The sequence below is a fragment of the Triticum aestivum genome, chromosome 2B, assembly GCF_018294505.1.
Source record: "Triticum aestivum cultivar Chinese Spring chromosome 2B, IWGSC CS RefSeq v2.1, whole genome shotgun sequence".
Taxonomy (NCBI): domain Eukaryota; kingdom Viridiplantae; phylum Streptophyta; class Magnoliopsida; order Poales; family Poaceae; genus Triticum; species Triticum aestivum.
This window is the reverse complement of record NC_057798.1, coordinates 360,617,407-360,643,147: the sequence shown is the minus strand read 5'-3', so window position 1 is coordinate 360,643,147 and position 25,741 is coordinate 360,617,407.

Genomic DNA, 25,741 nt, shown 5'->3' with positions numbered 1-25,741 from the left:
TTGGAGCAAGAACAAGCATGGAGATGATGGCATGCGCAAGGGGAACAAGAACGGAGTTACAAGTGATGATTCCAGGACTTTGAAGCCACCATAATGGGTGCATGAAGCCTTGGACGAAATATACAAGATGCCACTTCATAAATTTCGTCCCGAGGCTATTTTAGGTGCTGCGTCACCTTATTATTGGGCCAGGCCCATGTAATTTCGAAATACATAAGTATAGGCTATTTTTAGAGTCCGTATGTGTGGGGAAACAAGAGATAGGGTTGATTTCGGACCCCTCCACCAAGGGCCACGAAATTCCCCACTCTTCCTCCATATATACAGCCCTTAGGGCATCGTTTAGACTTTGGGTTTTGTTTAGATTAAAAGTTCGCCATAGCTGCAACTTCGCGTACTTCGTTTGTGTTCAACGACCAGACAAAGGCGTCACAGAACCCCACCTTGATCAATAAAGCTTTCATCTTATATTCGCAATATCCAGATTGCAATCTCAGTTTCTTGCTTGTTCTTCGTTTGCTCGCAGGAAACAGACCCTCGTGGTCAGGTTGATCGTGCTCCGGCGTGGTCAATAACCTCTCGGAGTTGGTTTAGCGATTGCTAAGGCGCGACGTCCTCGCACGTTCGTAGTCGGATCGTCAAAGTCGACTTCCACCAAAGCGAAATCCACCATCTCATCGAAAGACGGGACACCTTTGCCTCTATCATTTGGCCAAAAGAAATGTGTAGCAAGTACGTCCTCCGTCTTCTTCACGCCAAAGTGTCCCATTAATCCTCCTCCATGCGCCTCCTGCAACAACAAAAGACGAACGGAGCTAGCTGGAATGCATAGCTTGTTAGCACGAAACACAAATCCATCGTTAACAACAAACTTGTTCCACATTCTTCCTTCTTTACAATTCTGCATTACATCTTTAAAATCAGCATCATGCACATATTGATCTTTGATAGTCTCCAAACCAAATATTTTGAAGTCAAGTTGTGAAAGCATAGTATAGCGACGAGACAATGCATCAGCAGTAACATTTTCTTTTCCCTTCTTGTGTTTAATGACATAAGGGAAAGTCTCAATGAATTCAACCCATTTAGCATGTCTACGATTCAGTTTAGCTTGACTTTTAATATGTTTCAAAGATTCATGATCAGAATGTATAACAAATTCTTTGGGCCATAAATAATGTTGCCATGTTTCTAAAGTCCGAACAAGAGCATATAATTCTTTATCATAAGTAGAATAATTCAGACTAGGCCCACTCAATTTTTCAGAAAAGTATGCAACAGGTTTGCCATCTTGTAATAACACACCTCCTAATCCAATTCCACTAGCATCACATTCAAGCTCAAAAGTCTTATTAAAATCAGGAAGTTGGAGTAAAGGAGCATGTGTCAACTTATCTTTCAATACCGTGAAGGCTTCTTCCTGTGCGGTACCCCAAACAAAAGGCACATCCTTCTTTGTAAGCTCGTTGAGAGGTGCAGCAATGGTGCTGAAATCTCTCACAAAAAGCCTATAGAATCCAGCGAGGCCAAGAAAACTCCTCACTTGTGTGACCGTTTTGGGCTGCGGCCAACTCTCAATAGCTTCAATCTTGGCTTTGTCAACTGCAATTCCCTGTGGAGTAACAACATAGCCAAGAAAAGATACTCGGTCGGTGCAAAAGGTGCACTTCCCAAGGTTACCAAACAAACGTGCATCACGTAGAGCAATAAAAACAGCACGTAAATGTTCCAAATGTTCTTCCACAGATCTGCTATAAATCAATATGTCATCAAAGTAAACTACCACAAATCATCCAATGAAAGCACGTAAAACTTCGTTCATTAATCTCATGAAAGTACTAGGTGCATTAGTTAACCCAAAAGGCATGACTAACCACTCATATAATCCAAACTTAGTTTTAAATGCTGTTTTCCATTCATCTCCCAATTTCATACGAATTTGATGGTAGCCACTACGCAAATCAACTTTGGAGAATATTGTAGAGCCACTCAATTCATCAAGCATATCATCTAGCCTAGGAATAGGATGACGATAACGAATAGTAATATTATTAATGCCTCTACAATCAACACACATACGTGATGTACCATCCTTTTTCGGCACTAGAATAATAGGAACAGCACAAGGACTAAGGGATTCGCGTATATAACCTTTGTCGAGAAGCTCTTGTACTTGACGCATAATCTCCTTCGTCTCCTCTGGATTGGTACGGTATGGTGCACGGTTTGGCAGTGAAGCACCGGGAATTAAGTCAATTTGATGCTCAATCCCTCGAATAGGCGGCAATCCCGGTGGCACGTCTTGTGGAAAGACGTCAGCGAACTCCTGCAAAATGTTAGTGACAGCAGGAGGCAAAGAGGAAGGCACGTCCTCGAATGAAAATAATGCCTCTTTGCACACAAAAGCATAGCAAACAGATTTGCTGAAATCTAGCTCATCAATATCAGATTTGGTGGCAAATAAACATGCACTTTTCAATTTAATTTCAGAAGCAACACTAGATGGTTTATTATTAGGCTTCATTTGTTGCTCAAATTCTTTTGCCACAATCTGATTTTCACTCTTATTCTTCTCCTGTTGTGCTTTATTAGCTCTATTAATATCATCTTTCAAAATGGAATCAGGAGTCATAGGAAGCAAAGTAATATTTTTATCCTTATGAACAAGAGTATAGTGATTGTTTCTACCATGGTGTACAGATTTTTTATCAAATTGCCATGGTCTACCAAGTAATAAGGAACATGCTTGCATAGGTACCACATCACAATCAACATAATCAACATATGTAGAGATACTAAAATGCACACGAACAGTACGTGTTACCTTAACCTTGCCGCTGTTGTTGAACCATTGGATGTAGTAAGGATGTGGATGTGGTCTTGTGGTGAGAGAAAGCTTCTCCACCATCTCCATGCTAGCCAAGTTGTTGCAGCTCCCTCTGTCTATTATGACGCGCACAGAACGTTCCTTCACAACTCCCTTGGTATGGAACAAATTGTGCCTCTGATTTTGCTCAGCTTGTGTGACCTGCACACTCAAAACACGTTGAGCAACTAAACATTCATACCTGTCAGCGTCTTCAGGAGCCATTTTGGCTGTAACAATTGTATTGATGTCCTCATCATAGGTACCACATCACAATCAACATAATCAGCATATGTAGAGAAACTAAAATGCCATACTGGAGATTATGAGGATGAGGTTGATCAAAATCAACACTACATGCAGCCACCTGTACCACCACCAGCAGGTCGACCTCAGGTATATATTCGTAATGGTAGGCCTGCACCACCACCTCAGGTACGAGATGATGTCCATATTCCTAAACTGAAATTGAATATTCCACCATTTGAGGGTAGATATGTTCCTGATATATATCTTACTTGGCAGTTAGAAACTGAACAACGATTTACATGTTTACAATATCCTGAGGAGAGACGAGTTGCTGCTGCCGTTTGTGCTTTCACTAGTTTTGCATGTGTATGGTGGTCTGAACATTGTAGATTATATCCTATTCCAACTACTTGGGCTGCTTTGAAAACTGCTATGCGTACGCGTTGGGTTCCACCATATTATCAACGTGAATTGCTTCAAAAATTGCAGCGTTTAAGACAAGGGAAAAATTCTGTAGAAGAATATTATCAGGAATTACAAACTGGCATGATTAGATGTGGTATTGTTGAGGAGAATGAAGCTATGCTTGCACGTTTTCTGGGTGGATTAAATAGAGAGATTCAGACCATTCTAGACTATAAGGAGTATACTAATATCACTCGTTTATTCCATCTTGCTTGTAAAGCTGAACGTGAAGTGCAGGATCGACAAGCATTGGCGCGAACTAACTTTTCTGCAGGCCGACCTTCCTCATGGACGCCGTGTGCATCTTCTACGTACTGTTCGTGTGCATTTTAGTATCTCTACATATGCTGATTATGTTGATTGTGATGTGGTACCTATGCAAGCATGTTCCTTATTACTTGGTAGACCATGGCAATTTGATAAAAATTCTGTACACCATGGTAGAAACAATCACTATACTCTTGTTCATAAGGATAAAAATATTACTTTGCTTCCTATGACTCCTGATTCCATTTTGAAAGATGATATTAATAGAGCTAATAAAGCACAACAGGAGAAGAATAAGAGTGAAAATCAGATTGTGGCAAAAGAATTTGAGCAACAAATGAAGCCTAATAATAAACCATCTAGTGTTGCTTCTGAAATTAAATTGAAAAGTGCATGTTTATTTGCCACCAAATCTGATATTGATGAGCTAGATTTCAGCAAATCTGTTTGCTATGCTTTTGTGTGCAAAGAGGCATTATTTTCATTCGAGGACGTGCCTTCCTCTTTGCCTCCTGCTGTCACTAACATTTTGCAGGAGTTCGCTGACGTCTTTCCACAAGACGTGCCACCGGGATTGCCGCCTATTCGAGGGATTGAGCATCAAATTGACTTAATTCCCGGTGCTTCACTGCCAAACCGTGCACCATACCGTACCAATCCAGAGGAGACGAAGGAGATTATGCGTCAAGTACAAGAGCTTCTCGACAAAGGTTATATACGCGAATCCCTTAGTCCTTGTGCTGTTCCTATTATTCTAGTGCCGAAAAAGGATGGTACATCACGTATGTGTGTTGATTGTAGAGGCATTAATAATATTACTATTCGTTATCGTCATCCTATTCCTAGGCTAGATGATATGCTTGATGAATTGAGTGGCTCTACAATATTCTCCAAAGTTGATTTGCGTAGTGGCTACCATCAAATTCGTATGAAATTGGGAGATGAATGGAAAACAGCATTTAAAACTAAGTTTGGATTATATGAGTGGTTAGTCATGCCTTTTGGGTTAACTAATGCACCTAGTACTTTCATGAGATTAATGAACGAAGTTTTACGTGCTTTCATTGGACGATTTGTGGTAGTTTACTTTGATGACATATTGATTTATAGCAGATCTTTGGAGGAACATTTGGAACATTTACGTGCTGTTTTTATTGCTCTACGTGATGCACGTTTGTTTGGTAACCTTGGGAAGTGCACCTTTTGCACCGACCGAGTATCTTTTCTTGGATATGTTGTTACTCCACAGGGAATTGAAGTTGATAAAGCCAAGATTGAAGCTATTGAGAGTTGGCCGCAGCCCAAAACGGTCACACAAGTGAGGAGTTTTCTTGGCCTCGCTGGATTCTATAGGCGTTTTGTGAGAGATTTCAGCACCATTGCTGCACCTCTCAATGAGCTTACAAAGAAAGATGTGCCTTTTCTTTGGGGTACCGCACAGGAAGAAGCCTTCACGGTATTGAAAGATAAGTTGACACATGCTCCTTTACTCCAACTTCCTGATTTTAATAAGACTTTTGAGCTTGAATGTGATGCTAGTGGAATTGGATTAGGAGGTGTGTTATTACAAGATGGCAAACCTGTTGCATACTTTTCTGAAAAATTGAGTGGGCCTAGTCTGAATTATTCTACTTATGATAAAGAATTATGTGCTCTTGTTCGGACTTTAGAAACATGGCAACATTATTTATGGCCCAAAGAATTTGTTATACATTCTGATCATGAATCTTTGAAACATATTAAAAGTCAAGCTAAACTGAATTGTAGACATGCTAAATGGGTTGAATTCATTGAGACTTTCCCTTATGTCATTAAACACAAGAAGGGAAAAGAAAATGTTATTGCTGATGCATTGTCTCGTCGCTATACTATGCTTTCACAACTTGACTTCAAAATATTTGGTTTGGAGACCATCAAAGATCAATATGTGCATGATGCTGATTTTAAAGATGTAATGCAGAATTGTAAAGAAGGAAGAATGTGGAACAAGTTTGTTGTTAACGATGGATTTGTGTTTCGTGCTAACAAGCTATGCATTCCAGCTAGCTCCGTTCGTCTTTTGTTGTTGCAGGAGGCGCATGGAGGAGGATTAATGGGACACTTTGGCGTGAAGAAGACGGAGGACGTACTTGCTACACATTTCTTTTGGCCAAAGATGAGACGGGATGTTGAGCGTTTTATTGCTCGCTGCACTACATGTCAAAAAGCTAAGTCACGACTCAATCCTCATGGTTTATATATGCCTTTGCCTGTACCTAGTGTTCCTTGGAAGGATATATCTATGGACTTTGTTTTAGGTTTACCTCGAACAAAGAAGGGGAGGGATAGCATATTTGTTGTCATGGATAGATTCTCGAAAATGGCACACTTTATACCATGTCATAAAAGTGATGATGCTGTTAATGTTGCTGATTTGTTCTTTCGTGAAATTATTCGCTTGCATGGTGTGCCAAATACTATTGTTTCAGATCGTGATACTAAATTTCTTAGCCACTTTTGGAGATGTTTATGGGCTAAGTTGGGGACTAAACTGCTTTCTAGTACTACTTGTCACCCCCAAACTGATGGACAAACTGAAGTAGTCAATAGAACGTTGTCTACTATGCTTAGGGCTGTTTTGAAGAATAATAAGAAAATGTGGGAGGAATGCTTGCCTCATATTGAATTTGCTTATAATCGTTCATTGCATACCACTACTAAGATGTGCCCTTTTGAAGTTGTGTATGGTTTCCTACCTCGTGCACCTATTGATTTGTTGCCTCTTCCATCTTCGGAGAAGGTTAATTTTGATGCTAAACAACGTGCTGAATTGATTTTAAAAATGCATGAGTTAACTAAGGAAAACATTGAGCGCATGAATGCTAAATATAAACTTGCTGGAGATAAGGGTAGAAAACATGTTGTGTTTGCACCTGGAGATCTTGTTTGGTTACATTTGCGTAAGGATAGATTTCCTGATTTGCGCAAATCAAAGTTAATGCCACGTGCTGATGGTCCCTTTAAGGTGTTAGAGAAAATAAATGATAATGCATATAAACTTGAGCTGCCTGCAGATTTTGGGGTTAGTCCCACTTTTAACATTGCAGATTTGAAGCCTTATGTGGGTGAGGAAAATGAACTTCCGTCGAGGACGACTTCATTTCAAGAAGGGGAGGATGATGAGGACATCAATACAATTGTTACACCCACAGCCCCTGCTGCTATACATACTGGACCAATTACTAGAGCTCGTGCACGCCAACTAAATTACCATGTACTTTCGTTTCTTGGTAATGATTCTAATGTTCATGAGAATATGATGCTGCCTAAATTGGATACATTTGTTTTGCTTACAAATGAAGGGCCTAGCTTGGAGAAGGATGAACATTGGAGCAAGAACAAGCATGGAGATGATGGCATGCGCAAGGGGAACAAGAACGGAGTTACAAGTGATGATTTCAGGACTTTGAAGCCACCATAATGGGTGCATGAAGCCTTGGACGAAATATACAAGATGCCACTTCATAAATTTCGTCCCGAGGCTATTTTAGGTGCTGTGTCACCTTATTATTGGGCCAGGCCCATGTAATTTCGAAATACATAAGTATAGGCTATTTTTAGAGTCAGTATGTGTGGGGAAACAAGAGATAGGGTTGATTTCGGACCCCTCCACCAAGGGCCACGAAATTCCCCCCTCTTCCTCCATATATACAGCCCTTAGGGCATCGTTTAGACTTTGGGTTTTGTTTAGATTAAAAGTTCGCCATAGCTGCAACTTCGCGTACTTCGTTTGTGTTCAACGACCAGACAAAGGCGTCACAGAACCCCACCTTGATCAATAAAGCTTTCATCTTATATTCGCAATATCCAGATTGCAATCTTAGTTTCTTGCTTGTTCTTCGTTTGCTCGCAGGAAACAGACCCTCGTGGTCAGGTTGATCGTGCTCCGGCGTGGTCAATAACCTCTCGGAGTTGGTTTAGCGATTGCTAAGGCGCGACGTCCTCGCACGTTCGTAGTCGGATCGTCAAAGTCGACTTCCACCAAAGCGATATCCATCATCTCATCGAAAGACGGGACACCTTTGCCTCTATCATTTACGTGCTGTTTTTATTGCTCTACGTGATGCACGTTTGTTTGGTAACCTTGGGAAGTGCACCTTTTGCATCGACCGAGTATCTTTTCTTGGCTATGTTGTTACTCCACAAGGAATTGAAGTTGATAAAGCCAAGATTGAAGCTATTGAGAGTTGGCCGCAACCCAAAACGGTCATACAAGTGAGGAGTTTTCTTGGCCTCGCTGGATTCTATAGGCGTTTTGTGAGAGATTTCAGCACGATTGCTGCACCTCTCAATGAGCTTACAAAGAAAGATGTGCCTTTTCTTTGGGGTACCGCACAGGAAGAAGCCTTCTCGGTATTAAAAGATAAGTTGACACATGCTCCTTTACTCCAACTTCTTGATTTTAATAAGACTTTTGAGCTTGAATGTGATGCTAGTGGAATTGGATTAGGCGGTGTGTCATTACAAGATGGCAAACCTGTTGCATACTTTTCTGAAAAATTGAGTGGGCCTAGTCTGAACTATTCTACTTATGATAAAGAATTATATGCTCTTGTTCGGACTTTAGAAACATGGCAACATTATTTATGGCCCAAAGAATTTGTTATACATTCTGATCATGAATCTTTGAAACATATTAAAAGTCAAGCTAAACTGAATCGTAGACATGCTAAATGGGTTGAATTCATTGAGACTTTTCCTTATGTCATTAAACACAAGAAGGGAAAAGAAAATGTTATTGCTGATGCATTGTCTCGCCGCTATACTATGCTTTCACAACTTGACTTCAAAATATTTGGTTTGGAGACCATCAAAGATCAATATGTGCATGATGCTGATTTTAAAGATGTAATGCAGAATTGTAAAGAAGGAAGAATGTGGAACAAGTTCGTCGTTAACGATGGATTTGTGTTTCGTGCTAACAAGCTATGCATTCCAGCTAGCTCCGTTCGTCTTTTGTTGTTGCAGGAGGCGCATGGAGGAGGATTAATGGGATACTTTGGCGTGAAGAAGACGGAGGACGTACTTGCTACACATTTCTTTTGGCCAAAGATGAGACGGGATGTTGAGCGTTTTATTGCTCGCTGCACTACATGTCAAAAAGCTAAGTCACGACTCAATCCTCATGGTTTATATATGCCTTTGCCTGTACCTAGTGTTCCTTGGGAGGATATATCTATGGACTTTGTTTTAGGTTTACCTCGAACAAAGAAGGGGAGGGATAGCATATTTGTTGTCGTGGATAGATTCTCGAAAATGGCACACTTTATACCATGTCATAAAAGCGATGATGCTGTTAATGTTGCTGATTTGTTCTTTCGTGAAATTATTCGCTTGCATGGTGTGCCAAATACTATTGTTTCAGATCGTGATACTAAATTTCTTAGCCACTTTTGGAGATGTTTATGGGCTAAGTTGGGGACTAAACTGCTTTTTAGTAATACTTGTCACCCCCAAACTGATGGACAAACTGAAGTAGTCAATAGAACGTTGTCTACTATGCTTAGGGCTGTTTTGAAGAATAATAAGAAAATGTGGGAGGAATGCTTGCCTCATATTGAATTTGCTTATAATCGTTCATTGCATTCTACTACTAAGATGTGCCCTTTTGAAGTTGTGTATGGTTTCCTACCTCGTGCACCTATTGATTTGTTGCCTCTTCCATCTTCGGAGAAGGTTAATTTTGATGCTAAACAACGTGCTGAATTGATTTTAAAAATGCATGAGTTAACTAAGGAAAACATTGAGCGCATGAATGCTAAATATAAACTTGCTGGAGATAAGGGTAGAAAACATGTTGTGTTTGCACCTGGAGATCTTGTTTGGTTACATTTGCGTAAGGATAGATTTCCTGATTTGTGCAAATCAAAGTTAATGCCACGTGTGATGAGGACATGACTACCTTGGATATGACCAAAAATATTGCATATATGCATATTTGTCAGGTGATTTCTAGTGCAAACTATTCAATAATCTATTTATGTTATCCAGAACAAAAATACTTCACACACTTTTGTGTTTTGTCTAATTGCAGGTGTATGGGACATTTGTACAATCCACATATGAAGATAAGGAAGAAAGAGATGTTTATTTGCTGTCCAAAAAGTTCTCTCACGTCACTTTTGGCCCAAGAGAAGATAGAGTCCAAGTCTCTCACGTTCTGGATTCAGATTCGGACTGCACAGACATACCTGACTCAAAACGCACACAAGTTTTTCATACGGACTCCGAATTGGGTGATTCTTTTTTTGTTGGAAACTAGATTTCGTGCACTTTCCAACCCAATTGGAATCACCTTCAAATTCGTCCGGAGCGTTGAGTTGTGGATGAAACAATCTGATGCTGCAGCAGAATCCGAGTCAAACTACAAGTCCAAAGGTGTTACATCAACTCCACTTGGGCCCATTGGCCTTGTACGACCTAGATTTAGTTTTAGGCTGCCTTGGGACGTCCTCCCACCTCCTTGGCCGCCACCCCTTGCTCCTATATAAGTAGATCCATCTAGTAGCTTTTCCTTGGGATTTGTTTAGTTAAAAGTTAGCCATTGCAACTTCGTGTACTTCGTTTGTGTCCAACGACCAGACCAAGACCGCTTCTGGATCACCACCATTATCAATACCTCATATATATTTACGATATTCAGATTGCTTTATCATATTCTTGCTCGTTCTTCGATTGCTTGCAGGAATAGACCTTCGTGGTCAGGCTGACCGTGCTTCCGGCATCGTCAGTAACCTCAGGAGATTGGTTTAGCGATTGCTAAGGCGCAACATCGTGCACGTTTGTAGTCGGATCGTCAAAGTCGTCTCCACCAAATCGATAGTTATCATCTCATCGAAAGATCGGGACACCCTCGCCTCTATCACACGACTCAATCCTCATGGTTTATATATGCCTTTGCCTGTACCTAGTGTTCCTTGGGAGGATATATCTATGGACTTTGTTTTAGGTTTACCTCGAACAAAGAAGGGGAGGGATAGCATATTTGTTGTCGTGGATAGATTCTCGAAAATGGCACACTTTATACCATGTCATAAAAGCGATGATGCTGTTAATGTTGCTGATTTGTTCTTTCGTGAAATTATTCGCTTGCATGGTGTGCCAAATACTATTGTTTCAGATCGTGATACTAAATTTCTTAGCCACTTTTGGAGATGTTTATGGGCTAAGTTGGGGACTAAACTGCTTTTTAGTACTACTTGTCACCCCCAAACTGATGGACAAACTGAAGTAGTCAATAGAACGTTGTCTACTATGCTTAGGGCTGTTTTGAAGAATAATAAGAAAATGTGGGAGGAATGCTTGCCTCATATTGAATTTGCTTATAATTGTTCATTGCATTCTACTACTAAGATGTGCCCTTTTGAAGTTGTGTATGGTTTCCTACCTCGTGCACCTATTGATTTGTTGCCTCTTCCATCTTCGGAGAAGGTTAATTTTGATGATAAACAACGTGCTGAATTGATTTTAAAAATGCATGAGTTAACTAAGGAAAAAATTGAGCGTATGAATGCTAAATATAAACTTGCTGGAGATAAGGGTAGAAAACATGTTGTGTTTGCACCTGGAGATCTTGTTTGGTTACATTTGCGTAAGGATAGATTTCCTGATTGCGCAAATCAAAGCTAATGCCACGTCCTGATGGTCCCTTTAAGGTGTTAGAGAAAATAAATGATAATGCATATAAACTTGAGCTGCCTGCAGATTTTGGGGTTAGTCCCACTTTTAACATTGCAGATTTGAAGCCTTATTTGGGTGAGGAAGATGAGTTTCCGTCGAGGACGACTTCATTTCAAGAAGGGGAGGATGATGAGGACATCAATACCATTGTTACACCCACAGCCCCTACTGCTACATATACGGGACCAATTACTAGAGCTCGCGCACGCCAATTAAATTATCAGGTACTTCCGTTTCTTGGTAATGATTCTAATGTTCATGAGAATATGATGCTGCCTAAATTGGATACATTTGTTTTGCTTACAAATGAAGGGCCTAGCTTGGAGAAGGATGAACATTGGAGCAAGAACAAGCATGGAGATGATGCCATGCGCAAGGGGAACAAGAACGGAGTTACAAGTGATGATTTCAGGACTTTGAAGCCACCATAATGGGTGCATGAAGCCATGGACGAAATATACAAGATGCCACTTCATAAATTTCGTCCCGAGGCTATTATAGGTGCTGTGTCACCTGTTTATTGGGCCAGGCCCATGTAATTTCGAAATACATAAGTATAGGCTATTTTTAGAGTCCGTATGTGTGGGGAAACAAGAGATAGGGTTGATTTCGGACCCCTCCACCAAGGGCCACGAAATTCCCCCTCTCTTCCTCCATATATACAGCCCTTAGGGCACCGTTTAGACTTTGGGTTTTGTTTAGATTAAAAGTTCTCCATAGCTGCAACTTCGCGTACTTCGTTTGTGTTGAACGATGAGACAAAGGCGTCACAGAACCCCACCTTGATCAATAAAGCTTTCATCTTATATTCGCAATATCCAGATTGCAATCTTAGTTTCTTGCTTGTTCTTCGTTTGCTCGCAGGAAACAGACCCTCGTGGTCAGGTTGATCGTGCTTCGGCGTGGTCAATAACCTCTCGGAGTTGGTTTAACGATTGCTAAGGCGCGACGTCCTCGCACGTTCATAGTCGGATCGTCAAAGTTGACTTCCACCAAAGCGATATCCATCATCTCAACGAAAGACGGGACACCTTTGCCTCTATCAATCCCCCAATTTCATACGAATTTGATGGTATCCACTACGCAAATCAAATTTGGAGAATATTGTAGAGCCACTCAATTCATCAAGCATATCATCTAGCCTAGGAATAGGATGACGATAACGAATAGTAATATTATTAATGCCTCTACAATCAACACACATACGCGATGTACCATCCTTTTTCGGCACTAGAATAATAGGAACAGCACAAGGACTAAGGGATTCGCGTATATAACCTTTGTCGAGAAGCTCTTGTACTTGACGCATAATCTCCTTCGTCTCCTCTGGATTGGTACGGTATGGCGCACGGTTTGGCAGTGAAGCACCGGGAATTAAGTCAATGTGATGCTCAATCCCTCGAATAGGTGGTAATCCCGGTGGCACGTCTTGTGGAAAGACGTCAGCGAACTCCTGCAAAATGTTAGTGATAGCAGGAGGCAAAGAGGAAGGCACGTCCTCGAATGAAAATAATGCCTCTTTGCACACAAAAGCATAGCAAACAGATTTGCTGAAATCTAGCTCATCAATATCAGATTTGGTGGCAAATAAACATGCACTTCTCAATTTAATTTCAGAAGCAACACTAGATGGTTTATTATTAGGCTTCATTTGTTGCTCAAATTCTTTTGCCACAATCTGATTTTCACTCTTATTCTTCTCCTGTTTTGCTTTAGTAGCTCTATTAATATCATCTTTCAAAATAGAATCAGGAGTCATAGGAAGCAAAGTAATATTTTTATCCTTATGAACAAGAGTATACTGATTGTTTCTACCATGGTGTACAGAATTTTTATCAAATTGCCATGGTCTACCAAGTAATAAGGAACATGCTTGCATAGGTACCACATCACAATCAACATAATCAGCATATGTAGAGATACTAAAATGCACACGAACAGTACGTGTGATAGAGGCAAAGGTGTCCCGTCTTTCGATGAGATGATGGATATCGCTTTGGTGGAAGTCGACTTTGACGATCTGACTACGAACGTGCGAGGACGTCGCGCCTTAGCAATCGCTAAACCAACTCCGAGAGGTTATTGACCACGCCGGAGCACGATCAACCTGACCGCGAGGGTCTGTTTCCTGCGAGCAAACGAAGAACAAGCAAGAAACTAAGATTGCAATCTGGATATTGCGAATATAAGATGAAAGCTTTATTGATCAAGGTGGGGTTCTGTGACGCCTTTGTCTGGTCGTTGAACACAAACGAAGTACGCGAAGTTGCAGCTATGGCGAACTTTTAATCTAAACAAAACCCAAAGTCTAAACGATGCCCTAAGGGCTGTATATATGGAGGAAGAGGGGGGAATTTCGTGACCCTTGGTGGAGGGGTCCGAAATCAACCCTATCTCTTGTTTCCCCACACATACGGACTCTAAAAATAGCCTATACTTATGTATTTCGAAATTACATGGGCCTGGCCCAATAATAAGGTGACGCAACACCTATAATAGCCTCGGGACGAAATTTATGAAGTGGCATCTTGTATATTTCGTCCAAGGCTTCATGCACCCATTATGGTGGCTTCAAAGTCCTGAAATCATCACTTGTAACTCCGTTCTTGTTCCCCTTGCGCATGCCATCATCTCCATGCTTGTTCTTAATCCAATGTTCATCCTTCTCCAAGCTAGGCCCTTCATTTGTAAGCAAAACAAATGTATCCAATTTAGGCAGCATCATATTCTCATGAACATTAGAATCATTACCAAGAAACGAAAGTACCTGGTAATTTAGTTGGCGTGCGCGAGCTCTAGTAATTGGTCCAGTATTTATAGCAGCAGGGGTTGTGGGTGTAACAATGGTATTGATGTCCTCATCATCCTCCCCTTCTTGAAATGAAGTCGACCTCGACGGAAGTCACCTTCCTCACCCAAATAAGGCTTCAAATCTGCAATGTTAAAAGTGGGACTAACCCCAAAATCTGCAGGCAGCTCAAGTTTATATGCATTATCATTTATTTTCTCTAACACCTTAAAGGGACCATCTGCACGTGGCATTAACTTTGATTTGCGCAAATCCGGAAATCTATCCTTACGCAAATGTAACCAAACAAGATCTCCAGGTGCAAACACAACATGTTTTCTACCCTTATCTCCAGCAAGTTTATATTTAGCATTCATACGCTCAATGTTTTCCTTAGTTAACTCATGCATTTTTAAAATCAATTCAGCACGTTGTTTAGGATCAAAATTAACCTTCTCCGAAGATGGAAGAGGCAACAAATCAATAGGTGCACGAGGTAGGAAATCATACACAACTTCAAAAGGGCACATCTTAGTAGTAGAATGCAATGAACGATTATAAGCAAATTCAATATGAGGCAAGCATTCCTCCCACATTTTCTTATTATTCTTCAAAACAGCCCTAAGCATAGTAGACAACGTTCTATTGACTACTTCAGTTTGTCCATCAGTTTGGGGGTGACAAGTAGTACTAAAAAGCAGTTTAGTCCCCAACTTAGCCCATAAACATCTCCAAAAGTGGCTAAGAAATTTAGTATCACGATCTGAAACAATAGTATTTGGCACACCATGCAAGCGAATAATTTCACGAAATTACAAATCAGCAACATTAACAGCATCATCGCTTGTATGACATGGTATAAAGTGTGCCATTTTCGAGAATCTATCCACGACAACAAATATGCTATCCCTCCCCTTCTTTGTTCGAGGTAAACCTAAAACAAAGTCCATAGATATATCCTCCCAAGGAACACTAGGTACAGGCAAAGGCATATATAAACCATGAGGATTGAGTCGTGACTTAGCTTTTTGACATGTAGTGCATCGAGCAATAAAACGCTCAACATCCCGTCTCATCTTTGGCCAAAAGAAATGTGTAGCAAGTACGTCCTCCGTCTTCTTCACGCCAAAGTGTCCCATTAATCCTCCTCCATGCGCCTCCTGCAACAACAAAAGACGAACGGAGCTAGCTGGAATGCATAGCTTGTTAGCACGAAACACAAATCCATCGTTAACGACGAACTTGTTCCACATTCTTCCTTCTTTACAATTCTGCATTACATCTTTAAAATCAGCATCATGCACATATTGATCTTTGATGGTCTCCAAACCAAATATTTTGAAGTCAAGTTGTGAAAGCATAGTATAGCGGCGAGACAATGCATCAGCAATAACATTTTCTTTTCCCTTCTTGTGTTTAATAACATAAGGAAAAGTCTCAATGAATTGATAGAGGCAAAGGTGTCCCGTCTTTCGATGAGATGGTGGATTTCGCTTTGGTGAAAGTCGACTTTGACGATCCGACTACGAACGTGCGAGGACGTCGCGCCTTAGCAATCGCTAAACCAACTCCGAGAGGTTATTGACCACGCCGGAGCACGATCAACCTGACCACGAGGGTCTGTTTCCTGCGAGCAAACGAAGAACAAGCAAGAAACTAAGATTGCAATCTGGATATTGCGAATATAAGATGAAAGCTTTATTGATCAAGGTGGGGTTCTGTGACGCCTTTGTCTGGTCGTTGAACACAAACGAAGTACGCGAAGTTGCAGCTATGGCGAACTTTTAATCTAAACAAAACCCAAAGTCTCAACGATGCCCTAAGGGCTGTATATATGGAGGAAGAGGGGGGAATTTCATGGCCCTTGGTGGAGGGGTCCGAAATCAACCCTATCTCTTGTTTCCCCACACATACGGACTCTAAAAATAGCCTATACTTATGTATTTCGAAATTACATGGGCCTGGCCCAATAATAAGGTGACGCAGCACCTAAAATAGCCTCGGGACGAAATTTATGAAGTGGCATCTTGTATATTTCGTCCAAGGCTTCATGCACCCATTATGGTGGCTTCAAAGTCCTGAAATCATCACTTGTAACTCCGTTCTTGTTTCCCTTGCGCATGCCATCATCTCCATGCTTGTTCTTGCTCCAATGTTCATCCTTCTCCAAGCTAGGCCCTTCATTTGTAAGCAAAACAAATGTATCCAATTTAGGCAGCATCATATTCTCATGAACATTAGAATCATTACCAAGAAACGAAAGTACCTGGTAATTTAGTTGGCGTGCACGAGCTCTAGTAATTGGTCCAGTATGTATAGCAGCAGGGGCTGTGGGTGTAACAATTGTATTGATGTCCTCATCATGAATTCAACCCATTTAGCATGTCTACGATTCAGTTTAGCTTGACTTTTAATATGTTTCAAAGATTCATGATCAGAATGTATAACAAATTCTTTGGGCCATAAATAATGTTGCCATGTTTCTAAAGTCCGAACAAGAGCATATAATTCTTTATCGTAAGTAGAATAATTCAGACTAGGCCCACTCAATTTTTCAGAAAAGTATGCAACAGGTTTGACATCTTGTAATAACACACCTCCTAATCCAATTCCACTAGCATCACATTCAAGCTCAAAAGTCTTATTAAAATCAGGAAGTTGGAATAAAGGAGCATGTGTCAACTTATCTTTCAATACCGAGAAGGCTTCTTCCTGTGCGGTACCCCAAAGAAAAGGCACATCTTTCTTTGTAAGCTCATTGAGAGGTGCAGCAATGGTACTAAAATCTCTCACAAAACACCTATAGAATCCAGCGAGGCCAAGAAAACTCCTCACTTGTGTGACCGTTTTGGGTTGCGGCCAACTCTCAATAGCTTCAATCTTGGCTTTATCAACTTCAATTCCCTGTGGAGTAACAACATAGCCAAGAAAAGATACTCGGTCGGTGCAAAAGGTGCACTTCCCAAGGTTACCAAACAAACGTGCATCACGTAGAGCAATAAAAATAGCACGTAAATGTTCCAAATGTTCTTCCAAAGATCTGCTATAAATCAATATGTCATCAAAGTAAACTACCACAAATCGTCCAATGAAAGCACGTAAAACTTCGTTCATTAATCTCATGAAAGTACTAGGTGCATTAGTTAACCCAAAAGGCATGACTAACCACTCATATAATCCAAACTTAGTTTTGAATGCTATTTTCCATTCATCTCCCAATTTCATACGAATTTGATGGTATCCACTACGCAAATCAACTTTGGAGAATATTGTAGAGCCACTCAATTCATCAAGCATATCATCTAGCCTAGGAATAGGATGACGATAATGAATAGTAATATTATTAATGCCTCTACAATCAACACACATACGTGATGTACCATCCTTTTTCGGCACTAGAATAATAGGAACAACATAAGGACTAAGGGATTCGCGTCTATAACCTTTGTCGAGAAGCTCTTGTACTTGACGCATAATCTCCTTCATCTCCTCTGGATTGGTACGGTATGGTGCACGGTTTGGCAGTGAAGCACCGGGAATTAAGTCAATCTGATGCTCAATCCCTCGAATAGGCGGTAATCCCGGTGGCACGTCTTGTGGAAAGACGTCAGCGAACTCCTGCAAAATGTTAGTGACAGCAGGAGGCAAAGAGGAAGGCACGTCCTCGAATGAAAATAATGCCTCTTTGCACACAAAAGCATAGCAAACAGATTTGCTGAAATCTAGCTCATCAATATCAGATTTGGTGGCAAATAAACATGCACTTTTCAATTTAATTTCAGAAGCAACACTAGATGGTTTATTATTAGGCTTCATTTGTTGCTCAAATTCTTTTGGCACAATCTGATTTTCACTCTTATTCATCTCCTGTTTTGCTTTATTAGCTCTATTAATATCATCTTTCAAAATGGAATCAGGAGTCATAGGAAGCAAAGTAATATTTTTATCCTTATGAACAAGAGTATAGTGATTGTTTCTACCATGGTGTACAGAATTTTTATCAAATTGCCATGGTCTACCAAGTAATAAGGAACATGCTTGCATAGGTACCACATCACAATCAACATAATCAGCATATGTAGAGATGCTAAAATGCACACGAACTGTACGTGTTACCTTAACCTTGCCACTGTTGTTGAACCATTGGATGTAGTAAGGATGTGGATGTGGTCTTGTGGTGAGAGAAAGCTTCTCCACCATCTCCATGCTAGCCAAGTTGTTGCAGCTCCGTCCATCTATGATGACGCGCACAGAACGTTCTTTCACAACTCCCTTGGTATGGAACAAATTGTGCCTCTGATTTTGCTCAGCTTGTGTGACCTGCACACTCAAAACACGTTGAGCAACTAAACATTCATACCTGTCAGCGTCTTCAGGGGCCATGTATTGCGTCTCATGATCAGAATCATCTCCACCATGTTCTTCACGTGTAATAAGAGCCAAAGTCTCCTCATCATAGTCACTAGCGGACTCATATCCACCATCCGATTTGCATTCTCTCGCATAATGACCTCCTCCCTTACAACGACGACAAATAATATCACTTGTGTGCCCTGTTGATGCTATGGAAGAAGAAGGACGCTGTGCAGGCCCCGCAGGTGCACTCTTGGCAGATAATGGTGGTTGTGCCTGTTTTCTTGTATCACGGCTGGAGGTGGCACCTGATGGAGGTGCTGGTGCAGTTGAAGTAGAAGATGCACGTGGTGTCCATAATGAAGGTCGGCCTGCAGAAAAGTTAGTTCGCCCCAATGCTTGTCGATCCTGCACTTCACGTTTAGCTTTACAAGCAAGATGGAATAAACGATTGATATTAGTATACTCCTTATAGTCTAGAATGGTCTGAATCTCTCTATTTAATCCACCCAGAAAACGTGCAAGCATAGCTTCATTCTCCTCGACAATACCACATCTAATCATGCCAGTTTGTAATTCCTGATAATATTCTTCTACAGAATTTTTTCCTTGTCTTAAGCGCTGTAATTTTTGAAGCAATTCACGTTGATAATATGGTGGAACCAAACGAGTACGCATAGCAGTTTTCAAAGCAGCCCAAGTAGCGGGAATAGGATATAATCTACAATGTTCAGACCACCATACACATGCAAAACTAGTGAAAGCACAAACGGCAGCAGCAACCCGTCTCTCCTCGGGATATTGTAAACATGTAAAACGTTGTTCAGTTTCTAACTCCCAAGTAAGATATATATCAGGAACATATCTACCCTCAAATGGTGGAATATTCAATTTCAGTTTAGGAATATGGACATCATCTCGTACCTGAGGTGGTGGTGCAGGCCTACCATTATGAATATATACCTGAGGTCGACCTGCTGGTGGTGGTGCTGGTGGCTGCTCGTAGATCTGATTTTGATCAACCTCATCCTCATAATCGCCCGCATACTCATCATCCTCCTGGGTACCAGCAGCAGTAGTAGCAGGAGCCAAAGAAGCACCAACAGCAGTAGCAGCGGCACCAGAATTTTGTCCTGGCTCAATAGGAACACGCTGTGCTCGTCCATACTGATTCGGAAGGGGCCGTAGTTGTTGTTGTTGCAGAGGTGCGACCGGTGCAGCCGGTGGTGGAAGACGCGCAAGCAGTTTATTAAATCTGTTATCGAGCTTTGTTTCGAACGTCTTCTCAAGGCCAGTGATCTTCTCCATGGCCTCTTCAAAATTGTTCAGCACATCTTGTACCTGTTCAGTCATCATTTGCTGAAACTTATCATGAAGCTCCTTGTTCGATAAGTTCTCCCAGTCAATCTCGTCGGCTTGTGATCCTGGCATGGTTAGCAGCAATAGAAACACACAAGAATATGATCCTACAGACTACGAACAAGTGGTGGTGGTGGATGTCACAAATCCGTCAAGCAAAACTCAAATTCTTACCAGTTCTTACCCAGCAACAGGCGGTGATCGGCAACCATTGTAGTCAAAACTCTCAAAGCTTGGATAGAGCGATTACCAGGGAGAATCAAAACGCACGACGTAGATGTATGTGGAGCTGGGAAGGTGATAGAGGCGAGGGTGTCCCGATCTTTCGATGAGATGATAACTATCGATTTGGTGGAGACGACTTTGACAATCCGACTACAAACGTGCAACGACGTTGTGCCTTAGCAATCGCTAAACCAACTCCGAGAGGTTATTGACCACGCCGGAGCACGATCAACCTGACCACGAAGGTCTATTCCTGCAAGCAATCGAAGAACAAGCAAGAATATGATAAAAGCAATCTGAATATCGCGAATATGTATGAAGTATTGATAATGGTGGGGATCCAAAAAGTGGTCTTGGTCTGGTCGTTGGACACAAACGAAGCACACGAAGTTGCAATGGCTAACTTTTAACTAAACAAATCCCAAAGTCTAAACGATGCCCTAAGGGCTGTATATATGGAGGAAGAGGGGGGAATTTCGTGGCCCTTGGTGGAGGGGTCCGAAATCAACCCTATCTCTTGTTTCCCCACACATATGGACTCTAAAAATAGCCTATACTTATGTATTTCGAAATTACATGGGCCTGGCCCAATAATAAGGTGACGCAGCACCTAAAATAGCCTCGGGACGAAATTTATGAAGTGGCATCTTGTATATTTCGTCCAAGGCTTCATGCACCCATTATGGTGGCTTCAAAGTCCTGAAATCATCACTTGTAAATCCGTTCTTGTTCCCCTTGCGCATGCCATCATCTCCATGCTTGTTCTTGCTCCAATGTTCATCCTTCTCCAAGCTAGGCCCTTCATTTGTAAGCAAAACAAATGTATCCAATTTAGGCAGCATCATATTCTCATGAACATTAGAATCATTACCAAGAAACGAAAGTACCTGGTAATTTAGTTGGCGTGCACGAGCTCTAGTAATTGGTCCAGTATGTATAGCAGCAGGGGCTGTGGGTGTAACAATTGTATTGATGTCCTCATCAGAAGGCTTATAATATGGTAGCAAAAGGGATAAGCAATAATCAATTCAGAGATGCAAAGTTGAATAAACGCTCAACGACGGTACTGTGCTGGTCCTAGGCTAGACTGTGCTAGAGACGCGAGCCTAGAACACCAACAAAATCACGGCGCGGCACGTAAACAAGGGAAAAGCACACTCTGGAATTTTTTTTTGCTCTTTTTTTTGCGCTGCTTTTTTTTTCGAAAAATCACTATAATGGCGCGTGTCTCAAAACTCTTCCTAGGTCAAACTGACAGGATGGGCACTAAATTTTTTTCGACCAAAATTTTTTTTTTCGACTGCCCGGACCCAAAAACTGGAAACGGGTCAAAAAAACTTCCTATAATGGCACCTGTCTCAAAACACTCAGAAACACCTAAAAATAGGATAGCCAGAATTTTTTTCGAAAAATGCGTTTTCGAAAAATTTAGGGCCTAAACGGAGGGTGGTTTCCGGACTCTTTTTTTTCCGAAACCTACTCCGGCAAGGAAACACGAATTGGAATCTAGATGGATCCCGAAAACAAACCTAATAAGCAAGGAACTCGGATTGGTGGTGGATATATGGTGGTGGTATATGGCAGCGGTGGTGGTAGCGGTGGTAGTATATGGATATGGACCGGTGGTGGTATATGGACACGGATTGGTGGTGGTATATGGATACGGATTCGGAGCGGTGGTGGTAGATGGCAGGGGCGATGATGATGGTGCGGCGGCGGCGTGACAACTTATGACCAGAACTCGAAACTCTAAAAGACTAGACTCTAAGACCAGCAACTAGACCGACGATGCAACCGCAAATTCAACAAAGCAAAACCCTAAAAAGATTATGCAAAGGCTCAGATTGGTTCGGATATGATGAACTAACCCTAATTTTTTTGTGGCTTTTTCGTGGACTGTAGGCATGAAGAACAGACTCGATCTAAACTACGAAAAACTGTAAAATCTCACCGAGCAACCTGGAAATCTGACACCACTTGATAGAGGCAAAGGTGTCCCGTCTTTCGATGAGATGATGGATATCGCTTTGGTGGAAGTAGACTTTGACGATCCGACTACGAACGTGCGAGGACGTCGCGCCTTAGCAATCGCTAAACCAACTCCGAGAGGTTATTGACCACGCCGGAGCATGATCAACCTGACCACGAGGGTCTGTTTCCTGCGAGCAAACAAAGAACAAGCAAGAAACTAAGATTGCAATCTGGATATTGCGAATATAAGATGAAAGCTTTATTGATCAATGTGGGGTTCTGTGACGCCTTTGTCTGGTCGTTGAACACAAACGAAGTACGCGAAGTTGCAGCTATGGCGAACTTTAATCTAAACAAAACCCCAAAGTCTAAACGGTGCCCTAAGGGCTGTATATATGGAGGAAGAGAGGGGGAATTTCGTGGCCCTTGGTGGAGGGGTCCGAAATCAACCCTATCTCTTGTTTCCCCACACATACGGACTCTAAAAATAGCCTATACTTATGTATTTCGAAATTACATGGGCCTGGCCCAATAAAAAGGTGACGCAGCACCTATAATAGCCTCTGGACGAAATTTATGAAGTGACATCTTGTATATTTCGTCCAAGGCTTCATGCACTCGTTATGGTGGCTTCAAAGACCTGAAATCATCACTTGTAACTTTGTTCTTGTTCCCCTTGCGCATGCCATCATCTCCATGCTTGTTCTTGCTCCAATGTTCATCCTTCTCCAAGCTAGGCCCTTCATTTGTAAGCAAAACAAATGTATCCAATTTAGGCAGCATCATATTCTCATGAACATTAGAATCATTACGAAGAAACGAAAGTACCTGGTAATTTAGTTGGCGTGCGCGAGCTCTAGTAATTGGTCCAATATGTATAGCAGCAGGGGCTGTGGGTATAACAATGGTATTGATGTCCTCATCAAATAGCCATGATTCGAGCCAATGTCAAGGAAGATGATGAGCAAACAATGGCACGATTCTTGAATGGACTCAATCACCCCATCAAGAAGATCGCCGACTTCCAACCCTACTCCAACCTCATCGAGCTAGTACATCAAGCGACCAAGGCGGAACGTCAAGTACAAGATGATTTCAAGTACGCCAAGTACTCCTGCAAGACATACGGCTTCTCCAACAATCAAGCTTCAACAACTCCTCCAACATCTACGTCAACCAAGCCTTCTCCAAGCAACAACAGCAAGACATCATACAAGAATCCTTCGTCAAGTTCAAGTCGCCTTCCTCCTACTACAAGCAACTACAAGCCGCGTGCTTCTTCCTCTACTCCGACCGATGAGACCGTCAAGACAAGCTCCTTCAAGTGTTTCACTTGTGGCGGCCGAGGCCACAAAGCCTTCCAATGCATCAAGAAGCGCACCATGATCCTCAACGACGATGGCACCTACGACTCAATGAGTGAAGATGAAATGGAAGCTATTGAGTAAGTGGCCATGCACCGGAGCATGAAAGAGGACGAAGATGATCAAGTCTTTTGTGATAAGGATTCGAGCCCCGCTCTCATTGTCTCCAAATTCTTGACACTTCAACATCAACAAGAAGAAGACCAATGATGCCACATCTTCCACACTAAAGCCGGCATCAATGGAAGGTTAGTCAAGGTCATCATCGATGGAGGTAGTTGCCACAACTTGGCAAGTGAAGAACTATGTTCAAAGCTTCAATTGGTCAAGAGGAAGCACCCGCACCCCTACAAGGTTCAATGGCTAAGTGACTCCGGCACTATACAAGTTGAGCATACGGTCCAAGTCTCCTTCAAAATCGGTGCATATGAGGACACTTTGGAGTGTGATGTGGCCCCAATGACCGTTTGCCACCTTCTTCTTGGTCGACCATGGCAATTCGACCATGGTGTCGTCCACAATAGGCGTACCAATCACTATAGCTTCAAGATGAAAGGAAAAGAATATGTGCTACGACCTATGTCTCCTAGTCAAGTGATAGCCGACAAGCAAGCCACCCACCATGGAGAGAAGAGTGAGATTGTGACCCACCCAAAAGTGAGTGAGAGCCACAAGCCAAACTTGAGCGCCTCTTCGCCTAGAGAGAAAAACCTCATCCTATTTGCCAGCAAAAGTGAGATGAGAGAAGTGTGTGAGAACCCATCGAGTGTGATGCTCTTTGTCCTTGTGTGCAAGGATGGAGAACAAAAAACTAACACCATTCACGAGCTACCTTTGGTGTTTCAATCTCTTTTGCAGGAATTTCAAGATGTTTTCCCCGATGAGCTACCTCCGGGTCTACCTCCTCTACGAGGCATTGAGGATCGAATCGACCTCATCCCCGGAGCGCCACTTCCAAACAAAGCTCCATACCGTGTCAACCCCGAAGAAACCAAGGAGATTCAACGGCAAGTACAACAACTAATCGACAACGGTCATGTACGTGAAAGCTTAAGCCCTTGTGCTGTTCCTGTTATACTTGTGCCTAAAACCGATGGAAGTTTCCGCTTGTGTTCCGATTGTAGACCTATAAATGCTATTACTGTTCGATATAGGCATCCCATTCCTCGCTTAGATGATATGCTTGATGAACTTAGTGGAGCCAACTTTTTCTCAAAAATTCATCTTAAAAGTGGCTGTTATCAAATTCGCATTCAAGAAGGTGATGAATGGAGAACTGCTTTCAAAACCAAATTTGGCTTATATGTGATGATGACATCAATACCATTGTTACACCCACAGCCCCTGCTGCTATACATACTGGACCAATTACTAGAGCTCGCGCATGCCAACTAAATTACCAGGTACTTTCATTTCTTGGTAATGATTCTAATGTTCATGAGAATATGATGCTGCCTAAATTGGATACATTTGTTTTGCTTACAAATGAAGGGCCTAGCTTGGAGAAGGATGAAAATTGGAGCAAGAGAAAGCATGGAGATGATGGCATGCGCAAGGGGAACAAGAACAGAGTTACGAGTGATGATTTCAGGTCTTTGAAGCCACCATAACGAGGGCACGAAGCCTTGGACGAAATATACAAGATGCCACTTCATAAATTTTGTCCAGAGGCTATTATAGGTGCTGTGTCACCTTTTTATTGGGCCAGGCCCATGTAATTTCGAAATACATTAGTATAAGCTATTTTTAGAGTCCGTATGTGTGGGGAAACAAGAGATAGGGTTGATTTCGGACCCCTCCACCAAGGGCCACGAAATTCCCCCTCTCTTCCTCCATATATACAGCCCTTAGGGCACCGTTTAGACTTTGGGTTTTGTTTAGATTAAAAGTTCACCATAGCTGCAACTTCGCGTACTTCGTTTGTGTTCAACGACCAGACAAAGGCGTCACAAAACCTGATAGAGGCAAAGGTGTCCCGTCTTTCGATGAGAAGATGGATATCGCTTTGGTGGAAGTCGACTTTGACGATCCGACTACGAACGTGCGAGGACGTCGTGCCTTAGCAATCGCTAAACCAACTCCGAGAGGTTATTGACCACGCCGGAGCACGATCAA